The following is a 13,416-nucleotide window of genomic DNA, read 5'->3' on the forward strand; positions in this document are numbered from 1 at the left end:
ACAGGGTCAGTGGCAGTGCACCCTGCACCACATACAGGGTCAGTGGCAGTGCACCCTGCTCTGCTCCACATACAGGGTCAGTGGCAGTGCACCCTGCTCTGCACCACATACAGGGTCAGTGGCAGTGCACCCTGCTCTGCACCACATACAGGGTCAGTGGCAGTGCACCCTGCTCTGCACCACATACAGGGTCAGTGGCAGTGCACCCTGCTCTGCACCACATACACGGTCAGTGGCAGTGCACCCTGCTCTGCACCACATACAGGGTCAGTGGCAGTGCACCCTGCTCTGCACCACATACAGGGTCAGTGGCAGTGCACCCTGCTCTGCACCACATACAGGGTCAGTGGCAGTGCACCCTGCTCTGCACCACATACAGGGTCAGTGGCAGTGCACCCTGCTCTGCACCACATACAGGGTCAGTGGCAGTGCACCCTGCTCTGCACCACATACAGGGTCAGTGGCAGTGCACCCTGCTCTGCACCACATACACGGTCAGTGGCAGTACACCCTGCAACACATACAGGGTCAGTGGCAGTGCACCCTGCTCTGCACCACATACAGGGTCAGTGGCAGTGCACCCTGCACCACATACAGGGTCAGTGGCAGTGCACCCTGCTCTGCACCACATACAGGGTCAGTGGCAGTGCACCCTGCTCTGCTCCACATACAGGGTCAGTGGCAGTGCACCCTGCTCTGCACCACATACAGGGTCAGTGGCAGTGCACCCTGCTCTGCACCACATACAGGGTCAGTGGCAGTGCACCCTGCTCTGCACCACATACAGGGTCAGTGGCAGTGCACCCTGCTCTGCACCACATACAGGGTCAGTGGCAGTGCACCCTGCTCTGCACCACATACAGGGTCAGTGGCAGTGCACCCTGCTCTGCACCACATACACGGTCAGTGGCAGTGCACCCTGCTCTGCACCACATACACGGTCAGTGGCAGTGCACCCTGCTCTGCACCACATACAGGGTCAGTGGCAGTGCACCCTGCTCTGCACCACATACAGGGTCAGTGGCAGTGCACCCTGCTCTGCACCACATACAGGGTCAGTGGCAGTGCATCCTGCTCTGCACCACATACAGGGTCAGTGCACCCTGCTCTGCACCACATACAGGGTCAGTGGCAGTGCACCCTGCTCTGCACCACATACAGGGCCAGTGGCAGTGCACCCCTGCTCTGCACCACATACAGGGTCAGTGGCAGTGCACCCTGCTCTGCACCACATACAGGGTCAGTGGCAGTGCACCCTGCTCTGCACCACATACAGGGTCAGTGGCAGTGCACGCTGCTCTGCACCACATACAGGGTCAGTGGCAGTGCACCCTGCTCTGCACCACATACAGGGTCAGTGGCAGTGCACCCTGCACCACATACAGGGTCAGTGGCAGTGCACCCTGCTCTGCACCACATACAGGGTCAGTGGCAGTGCACGCTGCTCTGCACCACATACAGGGTCAGTGGCAGTGCACCCTGCTCTGCACCACATACAGGGCCAGTGGCAGTGCACCCTGCACCACATACAGGGCCAGTGGCAGTGCACCCTGCACCACATACAGGGCCAGTGGCAGTGCACCCTGCTCTGCACCACTCCTCTTATGTAATAGGAGTTTCCTCTTCTCTCACAAACAAGACAGGATGACTGTGGGATGTGCAAAGCAGAGATCGAAAGGGCCAACAACGTTCCAGAAAGCGGACAACATTCTATAATGCCATCAAAGTTCTAGAATGTTAACAAGGTTCTGGAATGCAGACCTTCTAGAAGGTTAACAATGTTCTAGAATATTAACATGAATAACAGCTGTTATAATAGGTTGGGACTTAAGACAGGAAGCAAATGAAGACACTCTTACAACCCATACAGTCCATATACTGGAACCACAACTTACTTTTATTGTAAGTTGATTATAATACACTCATGTTGACATTGGTTATAGAATCACCAGGTAATATAATAATGATCCTTACTAATAATAGAATGTGACATTGTGTTCCAGGGCTGTTATGTATACAGTGTTGGTCTGGCTCCTCGGAGTGACAGCTTGGGTACAGGCTGCTCCTCTGCTGACAGAGTGACAGCTTGGGTACAGGCTGCTCTCTGCTGACAGAGTGACAGCTTGGTACAGGCTCCTCTGCTGACAGAGTGACAGCTTGGGTACAGGCTGCTCCTCTGCTGACAGAGTGACAGCTTGGGTACAGGCTGCTCCTCTGCTGACAGAGTGACAGCTTGGGTACAGGCTGCTCCTCTGCTGACAGAGTGACAGCTTGGGTACAGGCTGCTCCTCTGCTGACAGAGTGACAGCTTGGGTACAGGCTGCTCCTCTGCTGACAGAGTGACAGCTTGGGTACAGGCTGCTCCTCTGCTGACAGAGTGACAGCTTGGGTACAGGCTGCTCCTCTGCTGACAGAGTGACAGCTTGGGTACAGGCTGCTCCTCTGCTGACAGAGTGAGGCTGAGCGGTTGTTGCCAAACCTTTCTCTCTCCCTCTGATGTTGACACGGAAGCCTTCCATAACAGCAACAGATCCTTCTATATAACAGGGCTGGACTGAACTCTGATCAGTTGAATAACTTGTTCTACATGGCAGGTTCAGCTGATGGTGCGCCACTCAAAACAATAAACCCATGATTACAATAACATTATTAATAGGTATATGAAACAAACATTACATCTGAATTTGATTCAATAGCATTATTAATAGGTATGTGAAACAAATATTACATCTGAATTTGATTCAATAGCATTATTAATAGGTATGTGAAACAAACATTACATCTGAATTTGATTCAATAGCATTATTAATAGGTATGTGAAACAAACATTACATCTGAATTTGATTCAATAGTATTATTGATAGGTATGTGAAACAAACATTACATCTGAATTTGATTCAATAGCATTATTAATAGGTATGTGAAACAAACATTACATCTGAATTTGATTCAAATAGTATTATTGATAGGTATGTGAAACAAACATGTCTGCTCTCTTGCCAACTCCTTATGGAATTGTCACGCCAAACATAGTAGCAGGAACAGACTGGCACTCAGGCTGGTCTCAGTCTGAGGATTGAAACATGACATATTGTCTGCATTAACCTTTAGACCAACAGTCCAGACCCTAGGAAATACACTGGGCAGTTCAAAGGAAAACTAGAATAAAGCAATTAAGTAAAATCAATCATTTATTCAACAACATTCCCTTTAAAAAAGAAAATGAAGGATGACGAGCAGCTAGATCAAAGACCTTTGACAGCAGGAACCAAGAGAACCAGCCACTTGGTTATAAAGCAGATGAAGGATGACGAGAAGCTAGATCAAAGAGCTTTGACAGCAGGAACCAAGAGAACCAGCCACTTGGTTATGAAGAAGATGAAGGATGACGAGCAGCTAGATCAAAGACCTTTGACAGCAGGAACCAAGAGAACCAGCAACTTGGTTTCTATAGTAAATATCACCAACAAATAAATAATCACATGGTATATATATTAAAATATGATAAACTGACTAGTTATGGCTTTGGATAACTAAAGAAAGCCTACTAGCTGATGAATAAAAACACATTGATTTCAAGTATAGAGTTTCCCCTTTACCATCACCAGGTGGGTTAAAGGAACAATCAGGTGTTTAAGAATACAGACCTCCACCTGGGTTAAATATACCGACCTGGGGATCGGTTCAATCAGGAGCTCTGTTTATCCCTGGAGCTGTATCAATCAGGAGCTCTGTTTATCCCTGGAGCTGTATCAATCAGGAGCTCTGTTTATCCCTGGAGCTGTAGCGATCAGGAGCTCTGTTTATCCCTGGAGCTGTATCAATCAGGAGCTCTGTTTATCCCTGGAGCTGTATCGGTATCCCAGTGAGCACAAGACGTACTTTCAACGTTGTTGTTGTTATTCCACGGCTGCATGAAGCCCCGTCTATGAACAGGTCCTGTGTTTCATCAGGTTCAGAGTTATTTTTGCATCATTTATGATTCAGACTTAGATCCAGGGCTGGTGTCAGTGACTGCAGCTAACATCAACAATCACAATATACATCCATAATGTTACATGTCTAACAGCAAGCACATACCACACCACGTTGACAGGTTGGACAACGTGGCTAGAATCCTGTTTCTAGGTGCACTGGAGCTCCAGGTCGCACAGCTACATATTAATGGACCCTCTGTAGAGCCCTGTCGTGTGGAGGTTATTCATGTGGACCCAAGCAGAGAGGGTAGGACCTGACAGTGTATCATCAAGAGAAGAGGGTAGGCCCTGACAGTGTATCATCAAGAGAAGAGGGTAGGACCTGACAGTGTATCAAGAGAAGAGGGTAGGACCTGACAGTGCATCATCAAGAGAAGAGGGTAGGGCCTAACAGTGTATCAAGAGAAGAGGGTAGGGCCTGACAGTGTATCATCAAGAGAAGAGGGTAGGGCCTGACAGTGTATCATCAAGAGAAGAGGGTAGGGCCTGACAGTGTATCATCAAGAGAAGAGGGTAGGGCCTGACAGTGTATCATCAAGAGAAGAGGGTAGGACCTGACAGTGTATCATCAAGAGAAGAGGGTAGGGCCTGACAGTGTATCATCAAGAGAAGAGGGTAGGGCCTGACAGTGTATCATCAAGAGAAGAGGGTAGGGCCTGACAGTGTATCATCAAGAGAAGAGGGTAGGACCTGACAGTGTATCATCAAGAGAAGAGGGTAGGACCTGACAGTGTATCATCAAGAGAAGAGGGTAGGGCCTGACAGTGTATCATCAAGAGAAGAGGGTAGGGCCTAACAGTGTATCAAGAGAAGAGGGTAGGGCCTGACAGTGTATCAAGAGAAGAGGGTAGGGCCTGACAGTGTATCATCAAGAGAAGAGGGTAGGACCTGACAGTGTATCATCAAGAGAAGAGGGTAGGGCCTGACAGTGTATCATCAATAGAAGAGGGTAGGGCCTGACAGTGTATCATCAAGAGAAGAGGGTAGGACCTGACAGTGTATCATCAATAGAAGAGGGTAGGGCCTGACAGTGTATCATCAAGAGAAGAGGGTAGGACCTGACAGTGTATCATCAAGAGAAGAGGGTAGGACCTGACAGTGTATTAAGAGAAGAGGGTAGGGCCTGACAGTGTATCGTCAAGAGAAGAGGGTAGGACCTGACAGTGTATCATCAAGAGAAGAGGGTAGAACCTGACAGTGTATCATCAAGAGAAGAGGGTAGGGCCTGACAGTGTATCATCAATAGAAGAGGGTAGGGCCTGACAGTGTATTAAGAGAAGAGGGTAGGGCCTGACAGTGTATTAAGAGAAGAGGGTAGGGCCTGACAGTGTATCATAAAGAGAAGAGGGTAGGGCCTGACAGTGTATCATCAATAGAAGAGGGTAGGACCTGACAGTGTATCATAAAGAGAAGAGGGTAGGACCTGACAGTGTATCATGAAGAGAAGAGGGTAGGGCCTGACAGTGTATCATCAAGAGAAGAGGGTAGGGCCTGACAGTGTATTAAGAGAAGAGGGTAGGGCCTGACAGTGTATCATCAAGAGAAGAGGGTAGGACCTGACAGTGTATCATCAATAGAAGAGGGTAGGGCCTGACAGTGTATCATCAAGAGAAGAGGGTAGGGCCTGACAGTGTATCATCAATAGAAGAGGGTAGGGCCTGACAGTGTATCATCAATAGAAGAGGGTAGGGCCTGACAGTGTATTAAGAGAAGAGGGTAGGGCCTGACAGTGTATTAAGAGAAGAGGGTAGGGCCTGACAGTGTATCATAAAGAGAAGAGGGTAGGGCCTGACAGTGTATCATCAATAGAAGAGGGTAGGACCTGACAGTGTATCATAAAGAGAAGAGGGTAGGACCTGACAGTGTATCATGAAGAGAAGAGGGTAGGGCCTGACAGTGTATCATCAAGAGAAGAGGGTAGGGCCTGACAGTGTATTAAGAGAAGAGGGTAGGGCCTGACAGTGTATCATCAAGAGAAGAGGGTAGGACCTGACAGTGTATCATCAATAGAAGAGGGTAGGGCCTGACAGTGTATCATCAAGAGAAGAGGGTAGGGCCTGACAGTGTATCATCAATAGAAGAGGGTAGGGCCTGACAGTGTATCATCAATAGAAGAGGGTAGGACCTGACAGTGTATTAAGAGAAGAGGGTAGGACCTGACAGTGTATTAAGAGAAGAGGGTAAGACCTGACAGTGTATCATAAAGAGAAGAGGGTAGGTCCTGACAGTGTATCATAAAGAGAAGAGGGTAGGACCTGACAGTGTATCATCAAGAGAAGAGGGTAGGACCTGACAGTGTATTAAGAGAAGAGGGTAGGACCTGACAGTGTATCATCAAGAGAAGAGGGTAGGACCTGACAGTGTATCATCAAGAGAAGAGGGTAGGACCTGACAGTGTATCATAAAGAGAAGAGGGTAAGACCTGACAGTGTATTAAGAGAAGAGGGTAGGACCTGACAGTGTATCATAAAGAGAAGAGGGTAGGTCCTGACAGTGTATCATAAAGAGAAGAGGGTAGGACCTGACAGTGTATCATCAAGAGAAGAGGGTAGGACCTGACAGTGTATCATCAAGAGAAGAGGGTAGGACCTGACAGTGTATCATCAAGAGAAGAGGGTAGGACCTGACAGTGTATCATCAAGAGAAGAGGGTAGGACCTGACAGTGTATCATCAAGAGAAGAGGGTAGGACCTGACAGTGTATCATAAAGAGAAGAGGGTAAGACCTGACAGTGTATTAAGAGAAGAGGGTAGGACCTGACAGTGTATCATAAAGAGAAGAGGGTAGGGCCTGACAGTGTATCATCAAGAGAAGAGGGTGGCACATGACAGTGCATCAAGAGAAGAGGGTAGGGCCTGACAGTGCATCAAGAGAAGAGGGTGGCACATGACAGTGCATCAAGAGAAGAGGGTAGGGCCTGACAGTGTATCATCAAGAGAAGAGGGTAGGACCTGACAGTGTATCATCAAGAGAAGAGGGTAGGACCTGACAGTGTATCATCAAGAGAAGAGGGTAGGACCTGACAGTGTATCATCAAGAGAAGAGGGTAGGACCTGACAGTGTATCATAAAGAGAAGAGGGTAAGACCTGACAGTGTATTAAGAGAAGAGGGTAGGACCTGACAGTGTATCATAAAGAGAAGAGGGTAGGGCCTGATAGTGTATCATCAAGAGAAGAGGGTGGCACATGACAGTGCATCAAGAGAAGAGGGTGGCACATGACAGTGCATCAAGAGAAGAGGGTGGCACATGACAGTGTATCAAGAGAAGAGGGTGGCACATGACAGTGCATCAAGAGAAGAGGGTGGCACATGACAGTGCATCGTCAGATAGATCATCTGAGCATTAAGACAGAAAATAACTAACAGTAAAACATTGGGACCAGCGTGTGTTGTTGGGACCAGCGTGTGTTGTTGGGACAGCGTGTGTTGTTGGGACCAGCGTGTGTTGTTGGGACCAGCGTGTGTTGTTGGGACAGCGTGTGTTGTTGGGACCAGCGTGTGTTGTTGGGACCAGCGTGTGTTGTTGGGACCAGCGTGTGTTGTTGGGACCAGCGTGTGTTGTTGGGACCAGCGTGTGTTGTTGGGACCAGCGTGTGTTGTTGGGACCAGCGTGTGTTGTTGGGACCAGCGTGTGTTGTTGGGACAGCGTGTGTTGTGGGGACAGCGTGTGTTGTGGGGACAGCGTGTGTTGTTGGGACAGCGTGTGTTGTTGGGACCAGCGTGTGTTGTTGGGACCAGCGTGTGTTGTTGGGACCAGCGTGTGTTGTTGGGACCAGCGTGTGTTGTTGGGACCAGCGTGTGTTGTTGGGACAGCGTGTGTTGTTGGGACAGCGTGTGTTGTTGGGACAGCGTGTGTTGTTGGGACAGCGTGTGTTGTTGGGACCTCTTTGCGGGGAGCAGGGTTAGAAGCTGGAGCACGGGGCAGGTGGGACCTCTTTGCGGGGTGCAGGGTTAGAAGCTGGAGCACGGGGCAGGTGGCAGATTCCCTGGGCGGTTTGGGGCTGACCCTCCTCAGACCTCCTCTCAGGCCACGGCAGGGGAGGTGCTCCAGAAGCACCAACGTCGTCTGCTGTGGTGTTTGTTGAGAACCACGTCCTCCTTCTCCCTCTCCTTCCTCACCCGCTGGTAGTGGTCCTCCTCCTTCAGGTACCACACCGGGGGCCAGCGGTGCTTCTCAAAGTATTCCTGGTTCTCTGGGAGGAAAACACAACACCGGCAGACCATCAGACAACATGTAGTGTAGCTACCACAGACTGGGCAGTACAGAACACAGGTGGCAAACTCATTCCATAGAAGGTTTTCACTCTTCCCTTGGACGTGATGCATTAAGGTCACTGATTAGATAGGAAGTCCCCTCACCTTGTTTTCTAGGTCTTCATTCATCACAAATTGAAAGGACATAACAAACCAGCGGACATTATCAAGAGAAGAGGGTATCTGCCTTACTATCTGACAGGAAACTCATTAATACAAGTCTAAAACCATATTGTTCCGTGTTCACCTTTCATTGATTGTGATGGTTGGTTGTGTGCTGATCAGAACTAGCGGATGAATAACTCACCTGCAGATTTGGCCTTGATCTCTTTGCGATAGTTGGCACAGACATTGTTGTAGTGAGTGCAGATGTGATGTAGGCACCAAGCTGCTAACTGGTTAGCATTATGGAACTGGAAGAAAAACAAAGGAAAATACATTCAAACTGCAGATCAATCACCCTATGTTGAAACCTGCAGATCAATCACCCCATGTTGAAACCTGCAGATCAATCACCCCATGTTGAAACCTGCAGATCAATCACCCCATGTTGAAACCTGCAGATCAATCACCCCATGTTGAAACCTGCAGATCAATCACCCCATGTTGAAACCTGCAGATCAATCACCCCATGTTGAAACCTGCAGATCAATCACCCCATGTTGAAACCTGCAGATCAATCACCCCATGTTGAAACCTGCAGATCAATCACCCCATGTTGAAACCTGCAGATCAATCACCCCATGTTGAAACCTGCAGATCAATCACCCCATGTTGAAACCTGCAGATCAATCACCCCATGTTGAAACCTGCAGATCAATCACCCCATGTTGAAACCTGCAGATCAATCACCCCATGTTGAAACCTGCAGATCAATCACCCCATGTTGAAACCTGCAGATCAATCACCCCATGTTGAAACCTGCAGATCAATCACCCCATGTTGAAACCTGCAGATCAATCACCCCATGTTGAAACCTGCAGATCAATCACCCCATGTTGAAACCTGCAGATCAATCACCCCATGTTGAAACCTGCAGATCAATCACCCTATGTTGAAACCTGCAGATCAATCACCCTATGTTGAAACCTGCAGATCAATCACCCTATGTTGAAACCTGCAGATCAATCACCCTATGTTGAAACCTGCAGATCAATCACCCCATGTTGAAACCTGCAGATCAATCACCCTATGTTGAAACCTGCAGATCAATCACCCTATGTTGAAACCTGCAGATCAATCACCCTATGTTGAAACCTGCAGATCAATCACCCTATGTTGAAACCTGCAGATCAATCACCCTATGTTGAAACCTGCAGATCAATCACCCAATGTTGAAACCTGCAGATCAATCACCCAATGTTGAAACCTGCAGATCAATCACCCCATGTTGAAACCTGCAGATCAATCATCCCATGTTGAAACCTGCAGATCAATCATCCTATATTTAAAACTGTAGAAAAATCATCCTATATTTAAAACTGTAGAAATATTATCCTAGGTGAGTACCTCTCTGTCTATATCCTGTTCTAATAAACCAACCTGAGTCAATTCCAGATAGGTGAGTACCTCTCTGTCTATATCCTGTTCTAGTAAACCAACCTGAGTCAGTTCCAGATAGGTGAGTACCTCTCTGTCTATATCCTGTTCTAGTAAACCAACCTGAGTCAATTCCAGATAGGTGAGTACCTCTCTGTCTATATCCTGTTCTAGTAAACCAACCTGAGTCAGTTCCAGATAGGTGAGTACCTCTCTGTCTATATCCTGTTCTAGTAAACCAACCTGAGTCAATTCCAGATAGGTGAGTACCTCTCTGTCTATATCCTGTTCTAGTAAACCAACCTGAGTCAGTTCCAGATAGGTGAGTACCTCTCTGTCTATATCCTGTTCTAGTAAACCAACCTGAGTCAATTCCAGATAGGTGAGTACCTCTCTGTCTATATCCTGTTCTAGTAAACCAACCTGAGTCAGTTCCAGATAGGTGAGTACCTCTCTGTCTATATCCTGTTCTAGTAAACCAACCTGAGCCAGTTCCAGATAGGTGAGTACCTCTCTGTCTATATCCTGTTCTAGTAAACCAACCTGAGCCAGCTCCAGATAGGTGAGTACCTCGCCGTCTATATCCTGTCCGTCTTTGGAGGCTTTCACCAGCTCACTCACAGCATAGTGTTCTGTGGAGCAGACAGAGGAAACAGACAACCTTTATAATAAACGATAGAGTTTCAGAACCAGAGTTGAAACCAATATTCTATAGATGATGCGTCACGGTCACAAGGCACCCAAGAAAAACAACACAGAAGGGCTTAAAGGGTTCACTCCAGCAGCATACAATCCCAGCTACCGCAGCACTGTAAAGGGTTCACTCCAGCAGCATACAATCCCAGCTACCGCAGCACTGTAAAGGGTTCACTCCAGCAGCATACAATCCCAGCTACCGCAGCACTGTAAAGGGTTCACTCCAGCAGCATACAATCCCAGCTACCGCAGCACTGTAAAGGGTTCACTCCAGCAGCATACAATCCCAGCTACCGCAGCACTGTAGTGACAGTTTTAATACTGTAGTAATACCGTAACTACAATGAGACAGGTACAACTACAGTACTGAATCTCCCACCTGGTGCAGAGTCAGAGTACACAAAGTAATCCAAAAGTTTCCAAAAGGATCACAGGAATCATCTTGTACATACAGTAGTATGCCTGATTTAATTAGCTTTATAATAAAATCATTTTGAAACAGAAATGGCTGTCAGCAGAACAGTTACAGTCACTCACCCTCTAGATAACATGAAAACAGTTCAACCAGTTCTGCTAGAGAAAGTCAAATGGTCAAATTGAGGTGTTCTCTCATTTTATCTGAAAGTACTGTAGCTAGCAAGCTAGCCAACTTTAGCCAGTTTGCTTGGGTGCCTGACTGCTGTTGAAAGGTCAGAATGATCAGCTCGACCCTGCTCCTCAGCCAGTGTCCTGATCGACCCCGCTCCTCAGCCAGTGTCCCCTGATCGACCCCGCTCCTCAGCCAGTGTCCCCTGATCGACCCCGCTCCTCAGCCAGTGTCCCCTGATCGACCCCGCTCCTCAGCCAGTGTCCCCTGATCGACCCCGCTCCTCAGCCAGTGTCCCCTGATCGACCCCGCTCCTCAGCCAGTGTCCCCTGATCGACCCCGCTCCTCAGCCAGTGTCCCCTGATCGACCCTGCTCCTCAGCCAGTGTCCCCTGATCGACCCCGCTCCTCAGCCAGTGTCCCCTGATCGACCCTGCTCCTCAGCCAGTGTCCCCTGATCGACCCTGCTCCTCAGCCAGTGTCCCCTGATCGACTCCGCTCCTCAGCCAGTATCCCCTGATCGACCCTGCTCCTCAGCCAGTGTCCCCTGATCGACCCTGCTCCTCAGCCAGTGTCCCCTGATCGACCCTGCTCCTCAGCCAGTGTGTCCAGAGTGTGTTCTGAACACTCCACGAGCGAAGCGCTCTGGATTTAGAACAGACAATCTGTCAACGCTATGAATTTATGAATGACCCAGAATGCACTGAGCGCCTTCACACATTGGAGTCAATTTAGGAACACCCCCTTAGAGAGTTGGGACATTGGAGTTCTGCATTGTGATGCACGGCAGCCATGTTATCTCCCCATTAACATTACATGGGGATATTGAATGCTATGTAACTGAAGGTCTAGAATTAGAACAACATTCTATAACAGCCATGTTATCTCCCCATTGACATTACATGGGGATATTGAATGCTATGTAACTGAAGGTCTAGAATTAGAACAACATTCTATAACAGCCATGTTATCTCCCCATTAACATTACATGGGGATATTGAATGCTATGTAACTGAAGGTCTAGAATTAGAACAACATTCTATAACAGCCATGTTATCTCCCCATTGACATTACATGGGGATATTGAATGATATGTAACTGAAGGTCTAGGAGGTCTAGGTTAGTACCTGTTAGAGCAGTCAGTCTGTTAACCAGGGTTAGTACCTGTCAGAGCAGTCAGTCTGGGGAGACAGAGTCTGTTAACCAGGGTTAGTACCTGTCAGAGCAGTCAGTCTGTTAACCAGGGTTAGTACCTGTCAGAGCAGTCAGTCTGGGGAGACAGAGTCTGTTAACCAGGGTTAGTACCTGTCAGAGCAGTCAGTCTGTTAACCAGGGTTAGTACCTGTCAGAGCAGTCAGTCTGGGGAGACAGAGTCTGTTAACCAGGGTTAGTACCTGTCAGAGCAGTCAGTCTGGGGAGACAGAGTCTGTTAACCAGGGTTAGTACCTGTCAGCGCAGTCAGTCTGGGGAGACAGTCTGTTAACCAGGGTTAGTACCTGTCAGAGCAGTCAGTCTGGGGAGACAGAGTCTGTTAGCCAGGGCCGTCAGCTCCATAGGGTCCAGCTCTGCCATGGGACAAAGCTGATTGGTGTAGAGATACTCCAGAACAGCCTGCATACACACCCTGCTGGTGCCTGGGAACGAGACCTAAACACACAGATACACACACACAGACACACACAGACACACACAGGCACACACAGGCACACACAGACACACACAGACACACACAGATACACACAGACACACACAGGCACACACAGGCACACACAGGCACACACAGACACACACAGGCACACACAGGCACACACAGGCACACACAGGCACACACAGGCACACACAGACACACACAGACACACACAGACACACACAGACACACACAGGCACACACAGGCACACACAGACACACACAGACACACACAGACACACACAGACACACACAGACACACACAGACACACACAGACACACACAGACACACACAGACACACACAGACACACACAGGAAAGAACAGAGACAAATCATTTGACAACGTCTAAATGTCCTGTTTCACTGTCTGTAAAGACTAGCAGTAGAGACTACAGAGGCTCTGTAAAGACTAGCAGTAGAGACTACAGAGGCTCTGTAAAGACTAGCAGTAGAGACTACAGAGGCTCTGTAAAGACTAGCAGTAGAGACTACAGAGGCTCTGTAAAGACTAGCAGTAGAGACTACAGAGGCTCTGTAAAGACCAGCAGTAGAGACTACAGAGGCTCTGTAAAGACTAGCAGTAGAGACTACAGAGGCTCTGTAAAGACCAGCAGTAGAGACTACAGAGGCTCTGTAAAGACCAGCAGTAGAGACTACAGAGGCTCTGTAAAGACTA

The 13,416-nt window shown here is 48.4% G+C and overlaps 1 long non-coding RNA gene across 1 annotated transcript; it reads right to left on the reverse strand.

The window, feature by feature from the left end:
* Positions 1-7,789: 7,789 nt before the first annotated feature.
* Positions 7,790-10,768, reverse strand: LOC120039641. Its single transcript, XR_005475467.1, has 3 exons — positions 10,315-10,768; positions 8,540-8,645; positions 7,790-8,171 (listed from the first exon to the last, which is right to left on the reverse strand). It is a non-coding gene; the product is annotated as an uncharacterized LOC120039641 (long non-coding RNA).
* Between the last annotated feature and the right edge of the window lie 2,648 nt (positions 10,769-13,416).

The sequence above is a fragment of the Salvelinus namaycush genome, unplaced genomic scaffold, assembly GCF_016432855.1.
Source record: "Salvelinus namaycush isolate Seneca unplaced genomic scaffold, SaNama_1.0 Scaffold2868, whole genome shotgun sequence".
NCBI lineage: Eukaryota > Metazoa > Chordata > Actinopteri > Salmoniformes > Salmonidae > Salvelinus > Salvelinus namaycush.